The following is a 26,242-nucleotide window of genomic DNA, read 5'->3' as shown; positions in this document are numbered from 1 at the left end:
AGGAGAATACAGTCTCATTACCCGACAGTAACCAGGCAAACCTACCCATCATACAGTGTCTTTTCCAATAAAATTTGAAAATTGACTTTTTTTTACTTATTGTGAAGGTGATCTTTCTGCATAAGGTAGAACACAAAAACACCCGGGGTCACACTCCAGTGAGTCCCAGCCACTCACCTGCCTGCCAACTCTGCAGCAATACACGTTCCATCTCCAGGACGACGGTGTGAGTTTTGGAGGCTCCATGCCTCATTTAGCCCTAGTAATGGCCTAATTGGGTTGGAAAAATGCAGGAGCAGGAGCGTGATAAAAACCAGCTTTGCTGTGCTTATTTAAGCCATCGGAAAAAAGAAAAGAAAAAGAACATTTCCCACTTTGACCAGCCATTTATTCATCTATCTCTGTTTATAAGTATGCTGATTCTGGTGCTGCCACTGGCAGGGCTAACATCATAAGCAAGTGAGCCAGCAGGAAAGGGGCAAACCCATGAAGCTTTCATGTATGTTTCACTTCCTACAATGGTTTCCACAGTAATATATCCCTCTCTCTCACCTACAGGCTTTCACTCCGCCCCGAATGTTTCCCAGTAGCCATAGAGTTAATGGATGATTTCATTAGATGTGTGGGAGGAGAACTAAGGGAATTCTAATAACAATAGTTACTGCCATTCAAGACACAGATCCATTTTGCCATCTCATGTAGTGAGCCAGAAGTTCCTCCATTTCTATTCCATAGTTCCATGCTCCATTCACCTTCTCAAGGTACACCTTCCCTAGCCCAGATACTGTGTGCTGGTTACACAAACACTTCACAGAAGGCACCATGCTGTCCTCTCCAGAACTCCTCCCATAATCTGTCCTTTATTCTATATACCCAGAAATGCAGAAAATGCACACACACACAAACCTAAGAGAGAACAAAAAAGGAAATAGTCTATTTCTAAATACCAAAGGATGGGAGATCTCAGCATATGCTTAGCTGTTCTCAACAAGTATCTGGATGCAAAACCAGCAGTGGAGCAAGCTTGCTGAATAAGATTTGCTTTTACACACACACAAATCCCATTTGACAAATAATTATGTTGGTGTATACAATATTTTTAGCTCTATTTGAGCCTTTGATACCAGTCATCACAGGGTTCTGGTGACTTTTCCTTAATTGTGGAACCCTGTAGTCCCTAGAAAGGCCCTAGCTTTTTTACGGCTCTGTTCTTTATTTTTAGAGTTAGGATCCCAGAGGACTGTTTTGGGTAGTTGCTTATCTTCTTGGAGAGCTCTCTGGTGGGAGTTTCTGTCTCCCCTTATATTCAGTGACTGAGGAACTAGAGTGGTGTCGGGTGTATGTGTGCATAGCACAGCAGTAGCCAAAAGTGCTTTCTTCCATCTCCAGATGGGTCCCTTTTTTCTTGGCGTAGGATTTTTTTTTAACCAATTTATGGTAAATCAGAACAGGATGTTCTGAATCTAAGATAAAAGTATCCACACACAGCTTTCCACTAAAATAACCAAAAGGATGAATTAAAGCTGAATTAGTTGTTTTGGTGCATCTTTGTGTCGAGACCAGCATTATTCACTTAAACGATCCCTCTGGGGACTAGTGTAGGACCATTCCCCACAGGACATCCTCCTGTCCTTTGTCCAGTCTAATTTAAAAGTCCCAAGCATTAGTCTCCCACCATTTCCTCTGGGAGATTGCTAATGCAGTTTGATAAAGCTCACCAATGGAAATTCTTTACTGATGTCTTTTTGCTCAGTGCCCTCCTGTTCCCAGTTACATTTTTTGGCTTCCCATAAAGAATCTCTTTTCCTCCCCGGTGTTTACATCCTTCCAATCCCTGTGGACAGTTATGATGTCTTCCTTTGGTTGTCATTTGGACAGGTTAGATATATTTAATATTAGATTTTCCAAAGCCCTTACGGACAAGCAAAATAGTGTGCTGTCTTCCTGGAGTGAAGACAAGCCATGTGCCTGCAAGACTAGATGGGGTTCTGAAGACAGGAGGCAAGGCTCCACTGGTTATGACATATAATAACACAAATGACATAGCTTCAGGTAATAATTCACAGATCGCTGAAAACTTCAGAGAGCTCAGAAGGGAGCTAAAGGAGAGGAAAGTACTGGTGATCTTGGAGAGCCTTTCTATCCCTGGAGCTAGAGAAGACAAATAACAGAAAATGAACTGTTGGTTAGGTACGTGAAAATACGAAGACTGGGCCACCTCTGGAGACACAAGGATGTCTGTGTCTATGGAGACAGGAGGATGTCTGGCTTAGCCATCATCTCAGCAGAAGGGGAACAATCTCCTGATGACAGACTAACTAGTTGGGTGGGTGTAAAACTAATAACAAAAGAGTAGAGTGTTAAGGGGATAAACATAGTACAAATAAACAACCATAAAACTCATACTCAAGGCATCATAAAGAATGTAATATAATGAATCAAGTGATGTAGGAAAATAAATCCTTCAATTGTGTATATACCAATGTTAAAATCTTGAGTAATAAACAAGAATAATTAAGAGTGCTCATTTCTGAGAAGATATTTGATATAACTGGCATTATTGAAACCTTATGGGAGGAGTCACATGATTGGAATGTTAAAATCAGGAAGGACAGAGTGATCAGAAGGGGAGGTGGGGTCGTACTTTACGTTAAAGATACACTATCTTGTTTTAGCATTATTGACAATTCAGAAGTGTAGATTTTGGAATGCTTATGGATCAGTGTTCCAAGTGATAATGCATAAGATTTGATACTGATGGGGGTTTGTGATAGACCATGAGATGAGGGAACAGGATAAGCAGCTTCTTAAAAATCTATCTATAATGTGAAAAAAAAACTTCATTAACTTGGATGATTAAATCTGAAGGACATATACTGGAGGTCTCATGCTTTCGTAAGTAAAACCTCTTCTAAAAATTATAGATGACAACTTTCTAATATAAAAATTCACACCTAATTTAGGGTTATTCTATATTTTAGCTCCTTCTGATGGATAAAAACGAACTGATCACTGCACTAATATTTAGTGGTTACATAAGTGCAAGTTATCATGATCTAATTGTATTTGTTATATGCAAATTAACTATTATCCTGACCAGTTATATATAAATTTGGTATTTTAAAAGGCCAAACAATAATGAGCAAAACTGATTTTAAACAAAACAGTATGAATTATAATTGGGAGATGCTTAAGAGAACTTTATGCCATAAACCCTCACAATGCTACCATCTTGAAAAAAGGCTTCTTCCATTAAAAATGCCATCCTCATTAAGAAGACATGTGAAAGCAGCAATAAACAACATGAAAACACATAACAAATAGAAAAATAAGGACGTTGATAGCAGTGACTACAATTGACAATTGATAAGGGAAGCCAGAGGCATCAATTAAAAGTCTATGGCCAGTAGAGTTAAAGGCAATAAAAATGTATTTCAAAAATGTATCAGGAACAAAAGAAACCCTAGCAATTATATAGGTCCAATACTAGACAGGGATATAAAATCATCATCATTAGCAATAACCGTGATCATAATAATTAGTAGTAGCTGAAAGCCTGTGCTGTCACACAGGTGTAATTCATAAAGCTGTGTATGTAAAAAAAGCCGAAGATAACTGAGAACATAATTGGACAATAACAGATTGTGAATCCCAGTGATGATTGAATCTGGTGATATTCTAAAAAAAAAAAAAAGAGCTCTCAACTATGCTTGTTGCTATTTCCATTGCTTCACACTAACTCAACAGACATTCTAGGCTTTAGGATTAATGTGTGTGCTGACTGTATTGTGGAGGTGGTTGGGTTGATTTATGTATGGGTGGTGCTGTGTTGGGAAATTTGTTTTGATTTGTGCAGGTGGCGAATGAAGGGTGTGTGCTATGGTGAGGAGCTACATGTGTTTGGGATGCAGATTGTGTTGATGTTTTGGTTTATTAGTGTTTAGGGGTTGTGCTGGGAGAGTTATGTGGATTTGTGCAGATGGCAAATGTTCTATATTTGTAAAGAGGGATAATGTATTCAATCTTCCTGTGGCAAAGAGATACTTTCTATTCCAATCATAACTAGGTAGTAGGGTAAGCAACAACTGGTAAAGTTAAACATTTTTAAATCTGAAAGACTGGATAACTTGCACCAAAGAGTTTTAAAATAACTGGCTGAGAAGCTCTAAACCATTGATGCTGATGTTTAACAAATCTAGGAATAGTGGGGAAGTCCCAAATTGATGGACTGGTAAATAATGCTAAGGATAGGTCAGTTCTACAGGGTTCTTCTATAGGTCTTCTATAGACTAAAGAAGCTCCATTATTTAGTTCATCCAAGAGAAGGTAAAGTGGGTACTTCACCACAGTCTATAAATACATACATGGAGAGAAGATTTCAAATAGTAAAAGGTTCTTTTGTTTAGCAAAGTCATAGCAAGAACCAATGGCTGGAAGCTGAAGGTACACCAATTCAGACTAGAAATAAGACACACATTTTTAATAGTGAGTGTAATAACCTTCTAAATCATTTACATTGGGTGGTGGTGGATACATTGTGTTAAATAAGAGATTGAATATTTTTCATAAAAGGTATGCTCTAGCTCATTTAGAAATTATGGGCTTTATGTAGGAATTACTGAATGAGATTTTATAGTCTGTGTTATTCAGGAGATCAGATTATCTTCTTGCCTTAAAACCTACCCATATATGAAAACCAGCAGCAACTGGAAGTGAGCTAGTCACAAACCTGAGTGCAGCTGACTCACTGTTTTCCCTTCTTATCTCACTAGTATACCATGAAAAGATAGAGGCAACAGAAAATTAAACCACAGCTTTGACAGACTAATAAGATTTTAGAAGAAATCAATCCAGCTTTCTCCCTGTAAATCAACTGTGCATGTGGGATTGTATCTGTGTCAGGGAAGGTTTCTGTGTGAGTAGGGGAGAGAGAGAGAGAGGTGTATGTGCTTTCATCTGTATGGGGAAAGGCATTTGTGCATGTCTGTTGTATCTGTGAAGGGAGGATGTATGTGTGGAGAGCATGTTTAAGGTATGTCTACACTTACAGCAATGTGTAGACTACAGACACTGCATGCCCAGCTAGTACGGTATAAACAGCAGTGCCAACGGTGAACTCTGCTTAGGCCAGTAGAGTACCCTACATGCCTGAACTCTAGGGTATATACCCTACACAGGTCTCTACACATCCATGCATTGCCTGCTCCGTCTACACTTCTGTTTTTAGCAGTGCAGTGTCCCATTGCCTTCCCATTGCCAGAGTCTTTCCCCACCACAGTGAAGGACTCGAGCAGTGGGGAAAGGCTCTGGCAGAAGGGACGCAGCCAGGAAAGGCTCTGGCAGCTCCCCCCTACTGGAGACTTTCCCCGCTGCAGTGAAAGACTCCCCCTTTCCTACTTCCTCCCCACTTGCCAGACCTTTCACTGCCACATGTAGCTATACACCGAAGTGAGCTTGGAGGCAGCCTGCCTTTCTCTGCAGCACGTAGCTACGCATACCCAACACGCCGCCGCAAGTGTAGACAAGGTCTTAGTGAATCTGTGGGTGGGGAGGATGTCTATAAAGGGTGTATATTTGTTCAAGGACTGGGTGTGGAGTGTAAAGTAAGTGTGGGGAGAAAGACTCTGGCAGGGGGTGGGTATCTATGTCTTGGGACCAGGTGGCTGCATTTGCAGGGAGAGAAAGGTTTTCACAATTTATAGATGAAGATATAAATTGTCACATGCCAATAACTTTTCTTCTTACTCCTAAAAAAAGAGATTCTCACAATGTGATTCTAGTGAAAAAGCAAAAGAAAACACCCTCAAGTTCACTCCCAAACCTAGACTCCCACTTCAGAGTCTGGAAATGGCTGGTAGTGCTGTGAAAGCCCTGAGGGAGAGAAGACTTTATATCACTAAATAGTGATTTCTCTGGCTGAGTAAGTGATTAAAGCATTCCTTGTTGTCCAGAAAGGTGGCAGCCACAACACTGGGCCTCAACAGTGATAATGTTAGCATGGCGAAGTATGGGGGTGAAGGTCAACAGGGGTGTTATTGAAAGAGCTGAATGGCAAATGAGCCCAGTTCTGCTGCATGACAGTACCACAGCTACTCTCAATCCCTTTCACGCCTCTTATGCATTTCTGTCTACATTGCAGAGTTAGTCAGAAAAATTTTAATGATCCAACATTTTGATGAGTGGGGGGAAAAAATGAAAAAAATGTCATGAGACTTTTTCTGAGTTTTGATCATGTCTGCTCAATTTTACTTCAAGCATTCTTTCTGTTTTTACAAATGAGTAGACCTACCACTTTAACCTTTGTCCTCTGGTATAATGTTGTTGAACTGGGACATTTTGATAGGTGTACTGTGATGCTGCTTTGCCATATTGCAGCCATGAGGAAATTTTAAGGAGTAGTGGCCTGAAAAACACAGATTGTCCCATCAGAATAAGAAATGCTGTTTGAAAGAAGGGGCCCTACATAGTCCTAAAGAATCTCACCTCTACTTACATGCTGGCTCTCATCTACTCTGCTTATCCTTCTGCTCCCTACTCTCATCTGAGTCCTCTCACCTGATTGCTCCCTTCATTTCCTTCTCGCACTCTTAATTTCACACTTTCTATCACACTGCCTTCTTTGCTTGAAATGGTCTCCCTCTTCTTGTTCCCTAACTGATCTCTCAGTTTCCTTCTTCAAGCCCAGTCCTTCAATGAGTCTTTCCTCAATAGCGGTCTCTGCACACCCTCCCCTATCTGAACTGCTGGTTTGTGTTTTGTCTAATCTGAGTTTAAGTTTAAGCACTTTGTGACAGGAACCATGATTTATGATTTATTAGGTAAAGCCAACATGCAAGTGGCATAACATAAATGTCTCATCATCATTAAAATGGCAACATGGTGACATGATTTTCTTGCAGACTTTAAACTTCAATTGCTGAGAGACTAATTTATTTCATAGCAGAACAGTCACCAGTTAGTTGATTAAGCAATTTTTTTTAAATGGGAAAAGGAACAGAAAAATAACTGAAAAATGGACACTACTACTATCTATTCCCTGTATTTACTAGGTCACATCCACTTAATTTACTGACAAAGGACATTTTTCCTACAGAGTCAGCAGAATGAGCATTGAAATCCAGGCTCCATGTGTATTTGCCTTGAGCGTAATCAAAAAACCCAGATGAGTTCAGACTCTAGAATGCTTATACAATGTGGGTGATACTGTATTGAAGCAGAACAAACCCTGCTTGATTTTCAGATAGCATGCTGAATTTGCACTGTCAGCAACTGTGAGAAATCTTGTTTTGACATGTAAACTGAGTACAGCAAAGACAAAGCCACTGAAGGAGAATAAATATGGTATAACAAGTAGTCATTTTACTGACAGTTTATTTTTCTGACAATGACCACCACATTTAAAAATGGAAAATGCAGCCACTGCTTTGAAAACTGATGCTACAGCCATTCCAGAGCTCCTCATTAAAGCTATACAGTATTTTGTCCTTTTTGAATTCTCAGTATGTACCATGTCAAATCCATCGCTGCCATGTCCTGAAGCAAAAACCAATAAATTTAGAAGCAGCGGAAGTATCATATGAGTTAAAGAGAAATAACCCTTAAAACTGACCTGCTAAGGAGGGATGGGGGGAAACCTCCCCACCCCCTTTACTCCTTCTTATTGCTGTAGAAAGAAGGCCTAAATATATGAAGGTATTTTACATTAGAAATTCAGGATCTCTGTATCCTGAAAAATGTTATGGAAATTCTGGAGGGCTAGTGAAATGATGATCATAATAGTCCAGAATGTTAAAATGTAGCAAGTGAGAAGGGGAAAGGATTTTAGTCAAACTGTTGAAACTCTTTGTTTTTTTGTTTCCAGCTATTTAACTTCAATGACTAATTTAGACAAAATTAAGGTGTATGAGCTCAAAAATGACACCTCTTAGACCCATAGCAGGTTCTCTAGGAAAGAGCACACTTTACTTTCCTGATATTTCTAATGACAGAAAGAGGAAAAAATGTTTTTGGGAAAACGAAACCTTCCAGTCCTTCAGGTAAGACAGGCACAAACCCAATGTTAGCATTTATATTCTCTTTCCAAGCCTCAAAAAAACCACTACTGACTAGGAGAAAAAACACTACCGTCTAGGAGACTTTAATTAAAATATGTTGCACTGAGCAGATATTTTGAGAAGGACTGTCGACTAGTGGTTGGAGAATCGGGCTGGCAGTTAGGGGATATATGTATACACTTTTGTTTCTTGCTCAGCCACTGACTTGCTGTGTGATCTCAAGTAAGTCACATGGCACCTTAACTTCCTCAGCTATTGAACAGAGATAATAAGAGTTACCTAGATTTGGCACTCGGGCAACCACTGCTGAAATACTGTGCCCAGTTCTGGTTCCACAATTTGAGTAAGTTGTTGATAAACTGGAGAGGGTTCAGAGAAGAGCCACGGGGAATGATTAACAGATTAGTAACCATGCTTGATAGTGATAGACTCACGGAACTCAATCTATTTAACTTAACAAAGAGAAGGTTAAGGGGTGATTTGATCGTAGTCTGTAAGTATCTACATGGAGACCAAACATTTAATAATGAGCTCTTCAATCTAGCAAAGAATGGTATCATACGATCCAGTGGCTGAAAGCTGAAGCTAGAAAAATTTAGACTGGAATTAAGGCACAAATTTTTAACTGAGAAGAGTAATTAACCATTGGAACACGTTGCCAAGGGTCACGGTGGATTCTCCATCACTGGCAATTTTCAAATTAAGACAATTTTTTAAAAAAGGATATGATGTAGTTCAAACTGGAATTAATTCAGGGTAGTTCTATGGCCTATGTTATGCAGGAGGTCATATTAGATAATCACAGTGGTCCCTTCTGGCTTTACAATCTATGAATATATCTTACTGGGAAGGTGAAAGGGGGCGCAGAAGAAGATTTAATTAATGTTAGTAATTTGCAGGAAGGGCAAAATATTATCATCAAAATTTTAGAAAAAGAATATATGATACTTTATCCTTCCCTCCAAGAATCTCAGAGATCTGCACAAATAATATGAAATTAAACCTCAAAACACCACTAGGAAATAAATCAATCTTTTCAACAGTTTGCACCTGGGAGTATATAATGAGCAAGCTATTGCCTGCAAGTCTCATTTAATGACTTTATATTCATGATTTGATTTTAAAATGTGCAATTTTTTATTTCCCAAGTGTTAAATGAACAAAAATGTGTGTTATTTCACGTCAGCCCTTCTCCAGCCCTTGATTTTCATGTAGCAGCTACAACAGAGCCTTTAGACCCAATGGGTTTCAGAGTAGCAGCCGTGTTAGTCTGTATTTGCAAAAAAGAAAAGGAGTACTTGTGGCACCTTAGAGACTAACAAATTTATTTGAGCATAAGCTTTGGTGAGCTACAGCTCACTTCATCGGATGAAAGCTTATGCTCAAATAAATTTGTTTGTCTCTACGGTGCCACAAGTACTCCTTTTCTTTTTTTAGATCCAATGTCTGTGTTTGGATGCTCAGTCCTGATTATTCTATTGGTATCTTGGACATATTTGAAAATTAGTTTTTTTCCCAACTTTTTTTTTAAATGCATGTAAGTGCCCTTCATTTTCTCAACACCATTCTTCTCCACAATACTGAATTAGACAAATTCTTGAAATATCAACTCCTCTAGTTCACCTAGAGGAAATCAATGTGCTGCAGGGACAGGACCAAATGAAGGTGCAGTATTGGCTAATAATACTTTTCAGTATTAGTATTCACACAGAACTGATTAATATACTTTTCAAATGTCACATACTGAATTTTCACAGCAGCCATATTCATTAGGACTCTCATTTTGCAGATGGAGAAATTCAGGCCAAGAGATTATATGACTTGGCCAAGTCCTCAGAGAGAGTCACTGTCTGAGCCAGCACTGGAGCTCGGAGTCTCTCCATTTCACTCCCATGCTCATACCACCAGACTACCGCACCTCTGGGTGGGACAGTCATTAGAAAAAGGGTGAGAAATGAAAAGAAAGAAAATGAGCAGAAGGGTTATCTCACAGGATGGAATGAAGAAAACAGAGCGAAATGGGGAGCACAGGGAGACAGAAAGAGTAAATGGAAGAACAATAGAGCAGCAGTATTCCACAAGAGCACCAGAGAGAGTCTACACAGGAGCATCAGAATTGTCAGAGTGGATCAGACCCATGGCCCATCTAGTCTTGTATCCTGACTCTAGGGTGACCAGATGAAACAGAGAAAATATCGGGACACATGGGGGAAGCAAAAAACAAAAACAAAAAAAAACGCTGGAGTGGCCAAAGCCGCAATATCAGGACAAATGGCATCCCGACCATTCATTGGGACAAAGATCTAAAAATCAGGACAGTCCCAACAGTGAACAGAACCAGATATTTCAGAGGAAGGTGAAAGAATCCCTACAGTAGGCAGATGTAGAATAATTTGTCTCCTACATCAGGGTTTTCCACTAGCCCCCAGTAGTTAGAGATTTGCTGAAATCCTGAAGCATGAGGTTTAATGTTTTTTTTCCCTACGTTTATATCAGCATTAACTCTAGATATTCTTATTATTATTGATATAAACATCCAATACCTTTTTTAGATTTTGCTAAGTTCTTGTGACATCCTATGGCAATGAGTTCCATGGTTTATTTTTGTATTTTGTGAAAAAAGTATTTCCTGTTACCAATTTTGAATTTGCCACCTTTCAATTTCATTAGATGTCCTCATGACAGGGCTGGTTTAGAGCCCTATGCCTGAAAGGATAACACCTCTATATCCCAGGGGAGTTTAGGTAAGAAGGAACAGGACCTAGGAAAGGGTTAATGAAACTGACAGGGTCTTAATTAGGACACCTTTGTGTCACCTGGGAAAGAGGTGTGTCTGGTCCTAATTGGGATTATCTTGATACACTTGAGAAAGGTGTCTGTGATGGCAGGCCTATAAAGAAAGCCTGCAGCATACTGGGAAGTGTGAGAGCCAAGACAGAAACAGAGATGCCTAGGTGGCAAGAGGCCAGGGCTCCTGGCTTAGTAGGAAACCTTAGAGAGGACAAGAGGAAGACAAGGGGCTGAGCCTGAAAGAGGAAGTGGGAGATTCTCATTGTAGTGAGCCTGACACAGGGCCTTGTAAGGGATTAAGAGTACATCTACACTTAAAACGCTACAGCGGTACAGCTGCGCCGATTGGAAGGGTTCTGCTGTCGGAGGAGGTAATCCACCTCCCAGAGAGGCAATAGCTAGGTCAATGGAGGAATTCTTCTCTCTACACCAGGGGCTATGACGGTATAGCTATGTCTCTCAGAGGGGTGGATTTTTCCTGAGAGACAAAGCTATACCGATGTAAGTTGTAATTACATGTAATTACGATGTAATACCAGGCCTAAGACACTGGAACAGGACTTTGCAGGGGACTCAGACAGAGTGTGAGATATTTGAATGAGTTTTCATAGATTCCAAGGCCAGAAGGGCCCATTGTGATCATCTAATCTGACCTCCTATATAACACAGGCCCACAGACCTCACCCTAAATAATTCCTAGAGCACATCTTTTAGAAAAACAGCCAATCTCGATTTCAAACTTGTCTGTGATGAAGAATCCACCATGACCCTTGCTAAATTGTTCCAATGATTAATTACCCTCACTGTCAGCCTTATGCCTTATTTCCAGACAAAATTTGTTTAGCTTCAACTTCCAGCCACTGGATCATGTTATTCCTTTCTCTACTTTGAAATTTGAAAATACCCCTTTGAAAATACCATTATTAAAAATGCTTTCCCCATGTAGATATTGATAGACTGTAACCAAGTTACACCATAACCTTCTCTTTGTTAAGCTAAATAGCTTTTGAATCCATAGACACTGACTCTGTGGGTGCTCCAGGACTGGAGCACACATGGGAAAAAATTAGCAGGTGGCTTAGCACCGATCAGCAGCCAGCTCTGCCCCCCCCAGTGCCTCCCGTCCGCCGGCAGCCCCTCCCTCCCAGCATCTCCCGCTCACCGTGATCAGCTGTTCTGCGGTGTGCAGGAGGCACTGTGGGGAAGGGGAGAGTAGCAGGGATGGCGCGCACTCGGGGGAAGTGGCGGAACTGGGAGGAAAGAGTCGGGCGGGACAGGAAGAGGCAGGGCAGGGGTGGGGTCTTGGGCTGAGCAGAGTTGAGCACCACCAGGCAAAGGAAAAAGCCAGCGCCTATGTCTGAATGAATTACTATAAGACATGTTTTCTAATCCTTTAATCATTTTCATGGCTCTTCTCTGAACCCTCTATAATTTACCAACATTCTTCTTGAACTGTGGACATCTGAATTGGACACAGTATTCCAGCAGCAGTAGCACCAATGCCAAATACAGAGGGAGCTCATGTTCAGCTGATTATCCACCATGACTGTCAAGTCTGGCAACCCAATGAGCTCAGCTGGGCCCAATAAACCATCAGTAAGTGACTACACTCCCTGATTGGTCAGAAGAGCCAACAGATCACCATTTAAGCCTTGTAGCAACAGCAGCACAGTGGCTGCTCGATGCATTCCACACCTGCATCCTGTCCAGCCCTTGCCTGCCCTGGCTCCAGCACCAGTCCCTATAAATCCAGAATATATAACATTGTTTTAGTTAAATAAAACAATTTAAATGTCTGTCCGGTGATGTTCTCCTCCAAATACAGCATGGCAAGAAAATCCTCCAAATATTAATGATTAACCTGTTGAATTGGAGATAGTTCACCTCCCAGTGACTTCATAAATATTTGCTTCAATTACCTTTGGTAAATGAAATAACCAATCATTCATTTTCTGATATAGCCATAGAACAAATCTGAAAAGTCTTCAAAGTAAATCACTTTAAAAATGTATAGTGTGTACCTTCTAAAAATGAAACCTACATCTATCTCTGAGTTGTGAAGAATATGTATTAACGTTATAACAACCAACAAGAATACACTTTTATGTAGAAATCCGTGATTAAATCGAGTCTTCCTTTGATTTAAATCAAATCCACCCTGTCCACCATCCATGTCATTAATGAAAATATTGAATATTACCAAACCCAGGACTGACCATAGCAGCAACCCACTATATACACCCTCCCGGACTGACAGAGAACAGTTGATAACTACTCTTTGTGTGTGGTCTTTCAACCAGTTGTGGAACCACCTTATAGTAAGTTCATCTAGATGGCATTTCCCTAGTTTGCTTACGAAAATGTCACATTGGACGGTGTCAAAAAGCCTTCCTGAAATCAAGACATATCACGTCTACAGCTTCCCCCCCCCCATCCACTAGCCGATAACTCTATCAAAAAGGAAAATCAGGTTGGTTTGGCATAATTTATTCTTGACAAATTCATGCTGGCTATTCCTTATAACCCTATTATTTTCTAGATGCTTACAAACTGATTGTTTAATAGTCTGTTCCAGTATCTTTCCAGGTATTGAAGTTAGGATGACTGGTCTATAATTCCGTGGGACCTCTTTGTTCCCCTTTTTAAAGCTAGGTACTATGTTTGTCCTTCTCCACTCCTAATCTGTCCTCCAGGGTAATTGCTAACAATTCTGAGATTGCTTCACTTGTTCCTTAGGTACCATAGGGTGAATTTCATCAGGCCCTGCCTAAAACCCAATGCTTTTAGCCCATGCAAGATCTTCAAGCTAGGCATTCCTCTGCCTATCTTGCCCCTGAGGTCCAATCTAATAGGGATTCTCAGAGGCTGACTAGTGTATAACTGTCTCCCCACCCACAACTGCTCCCTTTTTAGAGCCGTCACTAGGGATATGGGAGATCCAGGTTTAAATCTCCACTTGACCTGCTATAGACTAGGGACTGAACATAGCTCTCTAATTTCTTAGGTGAGTGCCCTAACCACAAGCTATAGAGTCATTCTCACTTGCCATCCCAATGAATATTTCAGTGTTTTATTCACAATGGAACATCTTCGGCAGAAACTCCAGAATACCCCCACAGACCAATGGTTAGGGCACTCGTCTCATTTATTTATTTATTTTGAGAGAAAGAGCTGACCTGGCTTAGGCACCTACCTCCAGGAGAGGGCTCACAGCTGCAAATCCTGAGTGGAAGGAGGTGCCCCTATTTTGAGAGGTGATGCTTAGGCCACTCCCCTCCACAGCATTTCCTTATAGCTCGTTTAGATGGCTCTGTGCTCATGTTCCTTCCTGGCTTCTGAAGAATACCTTTCTCATGCCCCATGCATTGTATAGGGAGCCTGGGCACTTAACGCAGGGCTGTGGATTCCACTGGGTGGCAGGAGGCCTAAACATTAGTCATTACAATATCTAATGTTTAAATCCCCTTTGTGGACCGAGCCCCTAGTGTTCAAGTCTGTACTCACTGATGCCAATGATAAAACTCCGATGGCTTCAAGGGTGTAGGATCAGGCCTCAAGACAGATGTATATGTCTTATGTACCAAAATGGTCACTCTAGGTTAAAGTTGCATGCATGGGAAGAGATAGGCAAAGTACTTACTGCAACAAGCCTTTTCCATCTTTAATTTCTGTAAGTCTGTAATACTAAATGGAGTGTCAGGGAAAGGATTACATTTCTAAATTAGCAAACCCACTGCCACCTCTATTGGTGAAAATTTTGCTCTCTTAATTAACAGGCATACATCTATAATGCCTTCCCATAACAGTATGTGAACTCTTGTTCACTTAAAATATTTCATTTAGGAGGAAGTGTGTATCATTAGGAGGTGGAAGTGTCACTACTGCATTATTCTTAATTAAGAATTATGATTTTTCCTTCCTTGTCCATATTTACAACTTTTTGTTTGTGAATAAATAGACATTACTGTATTGTGTCTTGATAAAATGGTGATAAGCACTTACAAATACCTTAGATTGTCTTAAATAAATTCTGACTTTCAGCCCACCTTGTATGGCTACAGTGATTGCTGCAATTGTTAACTAAAAAAAAATTCATACACGGATTTCTAAAATCCCTCAGTGCTCAGTAAAATCTGGGTTGTAATAATAGAGTTCTTGTTTCTGTGTTAGAAATGTGTCTCATTTGTATGTTTTATGTCATTGGCCCTCATATTTTTTAATAAAGTTCAGATATTACTTTTTTTTCTAGATAATGTGTGTATTTAAAAAACTTGTTCAACTGTTTCTTAAACAGCTGATTATGCAATTTATAACTACTTGTTATTCATTTGAAAAGTTATTAGTATATTTCTAGTCAAGTAAATGTAAATTGAAAAATGTGTTTCTAGTTGCTGAATATTCTAAATAACTGTATTAAATAGCAGCAGTATATTCATTGTGAGATATATTAACAAAGCACTAGTTGTAGTGTTGTGGTTATTGAGTTAATTTTAAGGCTCTGTACATGCTGGCCCATTTTCACCATTATTCTATGTTGCTATTAAAGCTGGGTAAACAACTCACAATGAACAACTTACTCAGATAATTTAGCCACTTTTTGGTCTGTGAATTATCTATGAACCGTCTTTGATTTTTGTCAATTTGTTTCAGGAATGTTTGTGAACAAATTTAAGTTTATGGTTCACTCACAACTACAAATTCATTTTTGGAGAAAGTTGAATTCCACGTTTAATTGTGGTCTATGGACTAGGGCATACATTTAGAACTCATACTGCTCTTGATCCACAGGAGCTCACCCACAGATGTCAGTAGGAAGTTTATACGGAGGTCCAGGCTAGAATCTGGCCTCTACGTAATAAACGAAAACTTTTAGTTATTTGTTTAATCACATTCAGCATCACTCACTGGAAAATAGTCTCAACTTTAGAATTATTGCTCGTTCTGCCTTCTATATTCCTTCAGTAGCCTTGTTTCTTTCCATCAGCCTGCTTTTTTGCTTCTGTATGGATAACTGAAAGGTTCAAAATAAAATTGTAAATGGGGAACCATCATCAAACACATTTGTTTCTAGTAGAGTCCTGCAGGGATTTCTTCTTGGCCCTAAGCTATTTAAGAAAACAAAATCATCACTGATAAAGTTTGCAGATAACCCAAATTGGGGGAGTGGTAAATAATGAAAAAGACAGGTCACTGTTTCAAAGCAATCTTGATCACTTGGTAAACTACGAGCAAACAAACAGTATGAGTTTTAATACAGCTAAATTTAAATGTATACACCAGGAACAAAGAATGTAGGCCATACTTACAGGATGGGGGACTTAAACCTGGGAAACAGTGACTCTAAAAAAGATGTGGTGAATACATGAGCTCCCTGTTAGCTGTGGCCAAAAGAGCTAATTTGATCCCGGGATGCATAAACAGGAAATTCTTGAGAAGGAGTATAGAGGTTATTTTACCTCTGTATTTGGCAGTAGGGCAACTGCAGCTGGAATATTGTGTCCAGTTCTGGTGTCCCCAATTCAAGACAGATATTTATAAATTGGAGAGATTTCAGAGAAGAGCCATGAGAATAACTAAAGGATTAGAAAACATGCCTTACAGTGACAGATTCAAGGACCTCGATATACTTAGCTTAACAAGCAGAAAGTTAATGGGTGACTTGATTATAGTCTCTAAGTACTAAATGGGGAACAAATATTTAATAATGCGGTCTTCAGTCTAACAGAGAAAGGTATAACATGATCCAAGACAAATTCATACTGGAAATAAGGTATAAATTTTAACAGTGAGGGTTATTAACCACTGGAACAACTTACCAAGAGTCATGGTGGAATCTCCATCACTGAAAATTTTCAAATCAAGATCAGATTTTTTTTAAAATATGTTCTGGGAATTATTTGGGGGAAGTTCTATGGTCTGTGTTCAATTTTATTAAGCATCCCCTTGTTTGTGTGTTACAATACAGAGAACAGACACTCTCAATCCACCTTGTTTAGCATTCACTATACTTACTCTTATTATACTTTTATCATGACTCCTCCTCTTATTCATCTCTTCTCTAAAGTGAACAACCCCAATCTTTTCAATCTCTCTTCACACGAGAGGTTTTCCATGCCTCTCACCATTTCCATCACCCCGTCTGAATCACTTCTAAGTCTGTAGTATTTTGTTTTGTGAGGGCGTGTCTTGTGCTGAACATGGTCTCTCAAATGAGGATGAACCATAGATTTATTTAGTGGTGTTATCATACTTTTCATATTATTCTCCATCCCATTCCTTAAACATGATAACATCTTGTTTGCTTTTTGATCACAGGTGGACATTAGGCAAATGTCTTTGTTGATGGGACCATGGTGATGCCCAGATATTCTTCTTCAGTTGAAACTGTTAATTTAGAAACTTGTTAAGTTATATGAGTCGTTTACATTTTTCCTTTCATATGCCATGCTTTGTACTTATCAACACTGAACTTCAGTTGCCATTGTGTTGCCCACCATTCACCTAGCTTGGTCTGGTCCTCTGAAGTTACTCACATTCTTGTATGGACAAAAGTAACTTAAATAGTTTTGAATCATTTGCAAATGTTATCACCTTACTACTCACCTTCATTTCCAGATCATTAATAAATGTATTAAACAACACTGGTTGTAGTATGAAACCTTGAGCACTGCCTACTTCATTCAGTTTACCGTTGGCTCCCTCTTCACATGGATCCACATTCTGTGCAGTGCATTTTAATAGGCCTCAGTGGTATAAACAGTATTTAAAAAGTCAATAGTGGGACCAGAGAAGCACCTTTCAGATCTATTATTTATTTGTATGACAATAGCACCTAGAACTTATGGAAATCAGAGCTGCACTGAGCTAGCTGCTATACAAACACATAGTAAGAGACAGTCCATGCTCCAGAGAACTTACAATAGAAATAGATAAGACAGACAAAGGGTAGAGGAAGTTTTCAGAGGCAGTGGGTCTATTTGCTGCTCCCTCTTGAAGACTGCAGAATGGGGGAGTGGTCAGTTAGCTGGCCATAAGGGTCACAGCACTCAGTTGACTGCCCCTGAAGATGCCAGAGAAGAGGAACTGGAGACCTCAGGACCTGTCCCCAAATTTGACTCAACAGTAGACATGAGGATTGGTGATTATAATCATAAGGAATTCCAGAGTGATATCTTTTTAAAAGTTCAAATTTTGAGCTTCCCAGCCTGGACAGCATCTTTTAACTTGGCAATTCCAAGACACTTTCTGCGGCTATGTATACAGTACAGCTTAAGTCAATATAAGTTATGTCACTCAGGGACATGAATAAGCCACCCCTCCAAGCAACGTAAGTTACACTGACCTAAGCACTGATGTGGACTGTGCTATGTCGGCTTCTCCCGCTGACATAGCTACTGCTGCTCACAGTAGCTGGAGTAATTAAGTCGCCAGGAGAACTCTCTCTCCTCGGCTTAGAGCATCTGCACTAACAGCACTACAGCAGCAATGCTGCATCGATACAGCTGCGCCACTGTAAGCTCTGTAGTGTAACCAAAACCTTAGGTAATAACAGGACAGACTTTCAAATGTACAAATTTGAGCACCTCAATGTATAGTGGATTGGGAGTTGCTTCTGACCAAGTCAAAGATGCGCATTTGTAAGAGCATTTGAAAAATTGACCCAACAACCAATAGTAATAATACTACTTTGTATAGAGCCTTTCACCTGGGGATTTCAGTAGGGCCTTACAAACCTCAATTAATCCTCAAGACAGAACACCAGGAAGTAGATATTAGCATCCCCATTTTACAGCGGGGCAAACTGAGAAGAAGTGGCTTCCTAAGGTCAGAATCCCAGTCTGCTGCCTTAACCACTAGACCACATGTGTATTATAGCCACATGGGAACTGATTACAACAATCTAGTGTATTTTGCACGCTAACAAGTTCAGCAGGCAAGGTTTCCTTGACTCTGCAGAAATGTGGCAATCACACTTGAAATAGCCCCGGATGTGACAGGTGCAAAAATTCAACACTAAAGCTACCAGTTCTGTCAGTGCTCCACTCTATTAATGGACAGTTGGGTGGACAATGATCTTGCAATGCTCGGCAGCAATTAGCGCAGGTAAAGCATTCCACACTCCTGCAGTTAATAAGTGACCGAGAGGCATATGCAGTATGCAGTAGGAGCTGTTTGCAACAAGCAGTGCACATGCAGATAAAACGGGAGTTTATTGATGGCCAGTCTCGGCTTTGTCATTTTCCCAAGCAACACAAAGTCTCACTGGCAGGTTTTATGTTGATTTAATAAAACAATTATAAAAATATTAATTATTTTTTAAAAGCACTGAGGTTTGAAAACTGTGCAAAACTTACCAGATTGATAGACATGGAGTCTGAAGTTCTCCCCTTATAGCACGTCTGCTCAGCACAAAATGACCCACAGCAATGAGTCTCAGAGCGTGGGTCAACTGATTCAGGCTTGCAGGGCTCATGCTAAGGAGCTAAAAATAGCAGTGTAGACATCCAGGCTTGGGCAGAAGCTCACACTCTGAAGCCCAGTGAAGGTGAAGAGTCTCAGAGCCAAGGCTCCAGCCCAAGCCCAAATGCCTATTCTGCTATTTTTAGCCAACACAGCAAGCAAGCCCCATGAGCCCAGGTCAGTTGATCCAGCCTTAGACCTACTGCTGCAAGGGGTGGCGGGGGGGGGGGGGGGGTGTTGCTGTGTAGACACACCCATACTTACAGCACAACGTAAAGTACAGCTTAGGCAACAGCAGCACAGACTGCCCCAACAACATGCCTCTGCCCTTTCTAGAAGGGAAAGTGAAGTCAGGCTCAATCCTAACCCTGCTTCAGTCTACACACAAATCATGCTAACCCAGAGTTCCAGGACCCCCTGGGGTGGAGGGTCTGAGCCTGAGTCAAGCCCAGGGTTCAAGGCCTATTGTTTTGTAGTGTAGACACAGCCCCACTGGACTCGTGCTCTGGGAGTCTGCAAAAAGTATTTCACAATCTCACGGGCCAACTTTCTTTGTCCTTTAGAGAGTCAAGTTTGGTGGACAGTCACGTTTTTCCACATTGCATCATGAACAAATGGCTAGAGCGGCCACATTTTGAAAGGGCACTAGGATGTCTGGGATATGGGAGGTTACACTCGGGCTTGCATAATGTAGTGTAAACGCAGATGTCCCAGGTTGGGACCTAGGGATCAACAATTCCTAACCTAGGTTACAAATGAGTATAGCCCTAGTTTAACAAATCCAGGGTGTGCTAACTCAAGTTTTACTACTAACCCTGGGCTTACATTGCAGTGTAGACATTCCATCTTCATAGCCCATTCAGTCCTTGGCCTTCATGTGGAGGCTGCTGAGGTGATTGTGTGGTGGCAGTTTTATGAGACCACCTATCCACTTGGAAGTGAGCTGAAACAAAGTCACTTCATACAGGCCACCAAACACAAGTCACTACATACCTGAGATGGACTGAGAGAGATGACAGAGGTGAACAGCTAGTTCTGTAGCTCATTACTAATCCTCTTTGTCACCCATCAATTTGCTTTAAATGGCTCTATTTTTCACTAAACTACACTGCACAACCACTGCAACAGCTTTTAGTTTATTCCATTAAACATCAGTTACTAAAACATTTCTTTAAGCTGCACAACTACCCAGTCACTTTACTATCTAGTCATTTAGCCCCATTACAAATATTTTTAATAATCACATTACTCACATTTTACCACTTCAATAAATCTAATGAAAACACGTGTGAACCCATTCCTGCTCCCACTGAAGTCAATGACAGAACTCCCACTGAATTCAATAGGAGCAGAACTGGATTCTATGTCCTTAAGGCACAAACTTGCATTCTTATTTAGACTAAGGGCTCAATTCTGCATCCGAACAGAGCTTGGGTGCAGTGGAAGGAGCAGTGGGATAGGCAGGTAACTGCTGCAAGATGATTCTTAGCTGCTCAGCCCTGGCATAAATTAAAAATACTGCGTAGCAGCTTTAATTTATGTTGTTGGCAATAGGTATCTCAGGGAGGCAGGGACTCAGCCACAACAAATCCTCTCCCAGCCACACTCCCTATTCTCCTCAGACTTTCCCCTCCTACTCTTCTGGCAGGTGATAGGGGTGGTGTAAGAGGAAACAGAGACTCTACATTGGCAGAGATTGCCACTATACAGGGGAAATTCTCCAAGATGAATCTCCAGCAGGATTAAGCTCACTTTGTGCAATATGAGTGAAGTAGGCAGTGCAAAATTGATTTAGCACACCAGAGAGTCTGACCCAAAGAAATTAAGGAGCGTTTAACCTGTGAGCATATAATTGGAGGATCCACCTCAAGAAATATTCTACAATAGAAAAAGTAAAATAGAAAAATATTTTATAAAATCAAAGTAAAAATGTCAAGATTATTTTACAATAACATTCTATGAAAATTGAACTCAAAATGAAAACTTCAAAACAAGGTATGTTAGTTCACAAAATGTTTCCTTATATTTAGGATGAAATCTCTTCTAATGGTATCATAATCTACCAGGCAGATTCTTTTGGTACATTTTCTGAGACACCATTTTTATTATTCATTTTCTGTCAAGCATATTTGAGACAATTTTTTGCAGCCTGTGTGATTTCTATGTGACTAAATAGTTTTATTTTTAGGTAATTGTTTTAGCTCCACTAGTTTCTCCATAAACCTCCACCTTGAGAAAACATGTATGAATAGTACCGCTTGCCAATGAATTTTCTTTCACTTGGACATCTATATTTACAAAATACTTTAGGGCCAAATTCACAGGTTTTAAAACCAGTCCTTAATGGAAGTTTTGCCTGAGTAAGGACTACAATATTGGGAGTTCGCTATTTAATTCCTATTATTTCAATAGCACATTAATCATTTGCCTTACTATCATTACCCCTTTCAAAATGCTTTAAAACGCCCGTTTTCCAAAGTGTCCAAGGAGGACTCTAGAGAGGCACCAGAAAAGCCCAGCAGCGGAATTTTATGCTACAACAACGTGCTCCTTCGAGCCGTGCATCATAAGATGGCACTTAACCCCGGGAGATATAACCAGAGGCATGAACATCTTTTAGGCCTGGAATCGGATTTGTGCAAAACCGTACGCTTCACACTGTGCTTCCCACTTTTTGTCCCCATTGGTGAAATCCTTCCAAATCAACCAAAACGTATCAGCCGTCAGCTCCTTTGCTCAGGAAGAAAAGCAAGTGAATTAAGTCCTGGGCTGATGCGGGCACAACAGAACCTGCACTAAAAACCAATGCCCCTGGCCCAGGGGAGCTCGGAGCCGAAGGCGGGGGGAAGCGGTGCCCTGGTACCGGCAGCAGCTCTGGACTTAGCTGGGGTGGTTGCTCGCGCCTCACTTCCAAGCACTTCCCGCAGTCACTGGCGCACCGCGCCGCCCTCGCTCCTCAGCCTTTGCCGGGCTGCTCAGCAAACTCACCTCCCGCCCCGCGGGGGAAGGCAGCTCGCGGGAAGGGGCGGCAAGGCCATGTCCAGCCACCGGCCCCGATCCCGCGCTGACCTTGCGAGCAGCAGGTCGGGCTTCCGCAAGCTGCCGTCCACCCCGCAGCGGGAGCGCGGCCCCTGGCGGTCCCGCCGGCCTGCCTGGCGAGAGAGCCGAGCTGGACCAGCCGGGAACCCTGAGCGGCCGGGGAAGCGGCGCGTCCCCTCTCTGGGGCACCCGCTGCTTGCAGCCGGGAGGTAGCAGCGCCCCCGGGCTCCCGGCCCCGCCCTCGCCCCGCTCACCTCCTGCCCCGCTCCGCCGTGGGGTCGGCTCGCTGCCTCGGCGGCGCCCAGCTCGGTGCCCGGCCGGAGGGGAGGCAGCAGCTTGCGCGCTGCGGCTGCGGAGATGCTCCAGCTGCTCGGTCTGCCCCCCGCTCCTACCCCTCCTCCGGCGCCGGCCAGGGCGGCAGCGGCGGCAGCATCTCCCGCTAGTCCCCCAGCGGCAGCAGCGGCACTTGCAGCCTGGCGGGAGCCAGCGGGGAGGGAGGAGGGAGAAGCCCCTATTCAGCTCCCGCTCCCCGCTCTCCGCTCCCTTCCCCCAGCACGTGGGCACTCACCCAGGCACATGCTCCACATGGACACGCGCCTGAAGATAGGTGGACTTACTCCCCCCCCCCCCACACACACACACACCTGCATGCACAGAGGCACCTGCTGCACACACGTACTGGGTTGTGTGTACATCCCAGTGTACAAATAAATGGCTCTCCCCGGCTCCTCACACACACAAGTTCAGACAGGCAAACACATCTACTACGCAGGTGCACAGAAAGCCCATACACAAATCTTAGCTGCGACAGCACACCCATGCAACCATCCCATACCAGGAATATACTGGACTCACATTCCACGTGCAATAAACTGATATACCGCCTCTACATGTGTTAGCAGCGTAGGCGCCTGGGGGAGGGGCAAGGACCACGGACCCCCCATACCTGCTTGTGAGAACATGAACTCGGGAGCAGTGCAACGAGGGCGTCCCCCTCCCTAGGCCCCTGACTGGAACCCCTTCCCTTAATCTCCTTCCCCCTTTCGGGCCACTTTTGCAGCCCTTCTGGCACTACTAGGGTTCCCATTCATCACCACAATATCTGAGAATCTCTGGAACAAGGAATTTATCCACAGCACACTCCTATGAGGTAGGGAAGTGTTATTTTCATTTTACATAAACTGAGGCGGAGTGGAAAATGGGGACTTGCCCCCAAGTGACAGGGAAGTGTGTAGCACAGCCAGGAACTGATCTACATCACCTGAATCCTAGTTCAGTGCTGTGAACACAAGACCCTGATTGAGGCTCCTAAATAGAAGTAAATAATAATAATAATGATTCATTATTATTAATTATTATTATTTATTAAATGAAAGCGTTAGAATCATTATACAAGACACTGGTGAGACCTCATCTGGTATACTGTGTGCAGTTCTGGTCTCTCATGTTTAAGAAATATGAATTCAAACTCTAACAGATGCAGAGAAGGGCTACTAGGATGTTCGGAGGAGAGGCTGAGGGGAGATATGATTGCTCTCTATAAATACATCAGAGGGATAAATACCAGGGAGGGAGAGGAGTTATTTAAGTTAAGTACCAATGGGGCCACAAGAACAAATGGAAATAAACTGGCCATCACCAAGTTTAGGCTTGAAATTAGACAAAGGTTTCTAACCATTGGAGGAGTGAAGTTCTGGAACAGCCTTCCAAGGGGAGCAGTGGGAGCAAAAAACCTAACTGGCTTCAAGACTGAGCTGATAAATTTATGGAGGAGATGGTATGATTGGACTGCCTATGACGGCATGTGGCCCACCGATGACTGCCAGTAGCAAACATCCCCAATGGCCGGAGACAGGACACTAGATGGGGAGGCTCTGAGTTACTTCAGAGAATTCTTTTCTGGGTGTCTTGGCTGCTGGGTCTTGCCCACATGCTCAGGGTCTAACTGATAACCATATTTGAGGTCAGGATGGAATTTTCCCCCAGGTCAGATTGGCAGAGACCCTGGGGGTTTTCATCTTCCTCTGCAGCATGGGACATGGGTCACTTGCAGGTTTAAACTAGTGTAAATGTTGAATTCGGTGTAACGTGAAATCTTTAAAGCATGATTTGAGGACTTCAGTTACTCAGTCAGAGGTTAGGGGTTTATTACAGGAGTGGGTGGGTGACGTGGGGCCTGCAATGTGCTACATTGCGTGTCAGACTAGATAATCACAGAGGTCCCTTCTGACTTTAAAGTATATAAGAAAATAGTATCTGTTTACCACTCTTGTAGGCCACTATAGTTGAGGCAGTTTACCCTAATACTATGAATAGGTAATGGAAATACTACAAAACTGTGTCTTTGAAGCTGAAGATTCTGGATTGCATCTGTGCAGTTTAGTTGATGCTTGTGATTGTGTGTGTGTGAGTGTAGCCACAGGTTTGCAGTATACACACACTACTGTAGTACAGTATTCGGATCTCAAGAGGTGTTACACTTAACAGAGTTTGCTCTTTTAATCTTTCTTCAACCACTGCCGTCCCTGATTGTTTTTGTTGTTCTTCTCTAAATTCCCTTTAATTTCTGTTATGAGATGCCTAGAATTAAACATGATGGACTATATTCATTGCTGATATAACTGCATTGAGGCTGCAATGAAGGTATACCACAGATTAAATTGGCCCAGTATTCCAGGAATGGTTTCACCTCATGTGGCAATGTAATGAGTGTACTCATTTTGGAATACTCTGAATATTAGTTATTGATTTCCATGATCTGCTCATGACCTCATGACATTTTATCACCTTATAATAACCTCCTGTTATCATGATAACACATACGGAAAATAAGCTGCTTAGACCAATAAGCAGGGACACTGGAGAGACAATTGGACAAGCCTTTAAGATGTAACTGAAAGTGTGATGTTGCACCTATTTAATTAATATTATGGTTATTGTATGTTTAGTATTTAACACCCACCTGTTTCCTGTTATCCATATCATACATTGTCCAATGTCTTGCATTACTAACACAGGAAATGATTTGGGATACAGTGCATATGAATGAAACTATGCAAAATAAACTTATATTGCATTGTATAGTAGTTCACTTTCTGTTTAGAAAATGTTTGCAATTTAGGGGAAAAGGTGGAGTGTAAAATAGCAAATAAAGTGAAGATGCTTGTGCTTTGAAGGTCAGGGACAAGTCAAAAATGTTCTTTGAGGACTGCTTGGAATTATCAACAATATTTGACCCATACAGAACTGTATATTCAGAGGCAGCGCTAGGCATAAGCAGACTAAGCATTTGCTTAGGACCCCGAGCAGCTGAAGGGGGGCCCCTATTCTCTTTTTATTATGTGTGGGGGGGATATTCTTGCTTAGGGCCCCCAATGGGCAAGTACCACCTCTGTGTACAAACAAAGAAAAGCCAGGCTATGGTTAATTTGAGAATTGTGCCCAAAGGCAAAGATGAAAAATGTTTTCACTGTACCATGGCTACTGTCTTTCAATACTCTGCATCTCCATTTTACAATATAGTACAGTCACAGCTGCTACTAGGGAGACCAGATAACAGTGTGAAAAATCAAGACACTTTTTTTCAGGGGATGAGGAAGGGATATAGTTGTATATATAAGACAAAGCCCCTAATATCGGGACATCTGGTCACCCTAGCTGCTACCCACTGGCTGGGGCGCTGGAACATTTTGGTTCATTTTGCTGAGAGCCATTGAACCAAACTGTAAACCCTGTATATAATGGAAACCTCTGCAAGCCAGGGGATGCAGCAGCAACCCCAGCACCCCTAGTTCCAGCAGCTACGTCCACTAGCATTCATTTTTTGGTCTCACAGTGCCTGAGATGTAGAGAAGAATCCTGTTGATCTAGTGCTACAAACGCTATTTGCATCTAATGCA

General features: G+C 41.8%; 1 protein-coding gene across 1 annotated transcript in view; it reads right to left on the bottom strand.

Moving 5' to 3' along the window:
• Window positions 1-22,884, bottom strand: part of CASR (calcium sensing receptor) — a 169,236-nt gene extending 146,352 nt beyond the window's left edge. The window contains exon 1 of the mRNA XM_038411854.2: window positions 22,598-22,884. The gene's annotated coding sequence lies outside the window, so the exon portion shown is untranslated. The remainder of the gene's footprint in view (window positions 1-22,597) is intronic.
• Between the last annotated feature and the right edge of the window lie 3,358 nt (window positions 22,885-26,242).

The sequence above is a fragment of the Dermochelys coriacea genome, chromosome 1, assembly GCF_009764565.3.
Source record: "Dermochelys coriacea isolate rDerCor1 chromosome 1, rDerCor1.pri.v4, whole genome shotgun sequence".
Lineage (NCBI taxonomy): Eukaryota > Metazoa > Chordata > Testudines > Dermochelyidae > Dermochelys > Dermochelys coriacea.
This window is presented reverse-complemented; position numbering and strand designations above follow the sequence as displayed.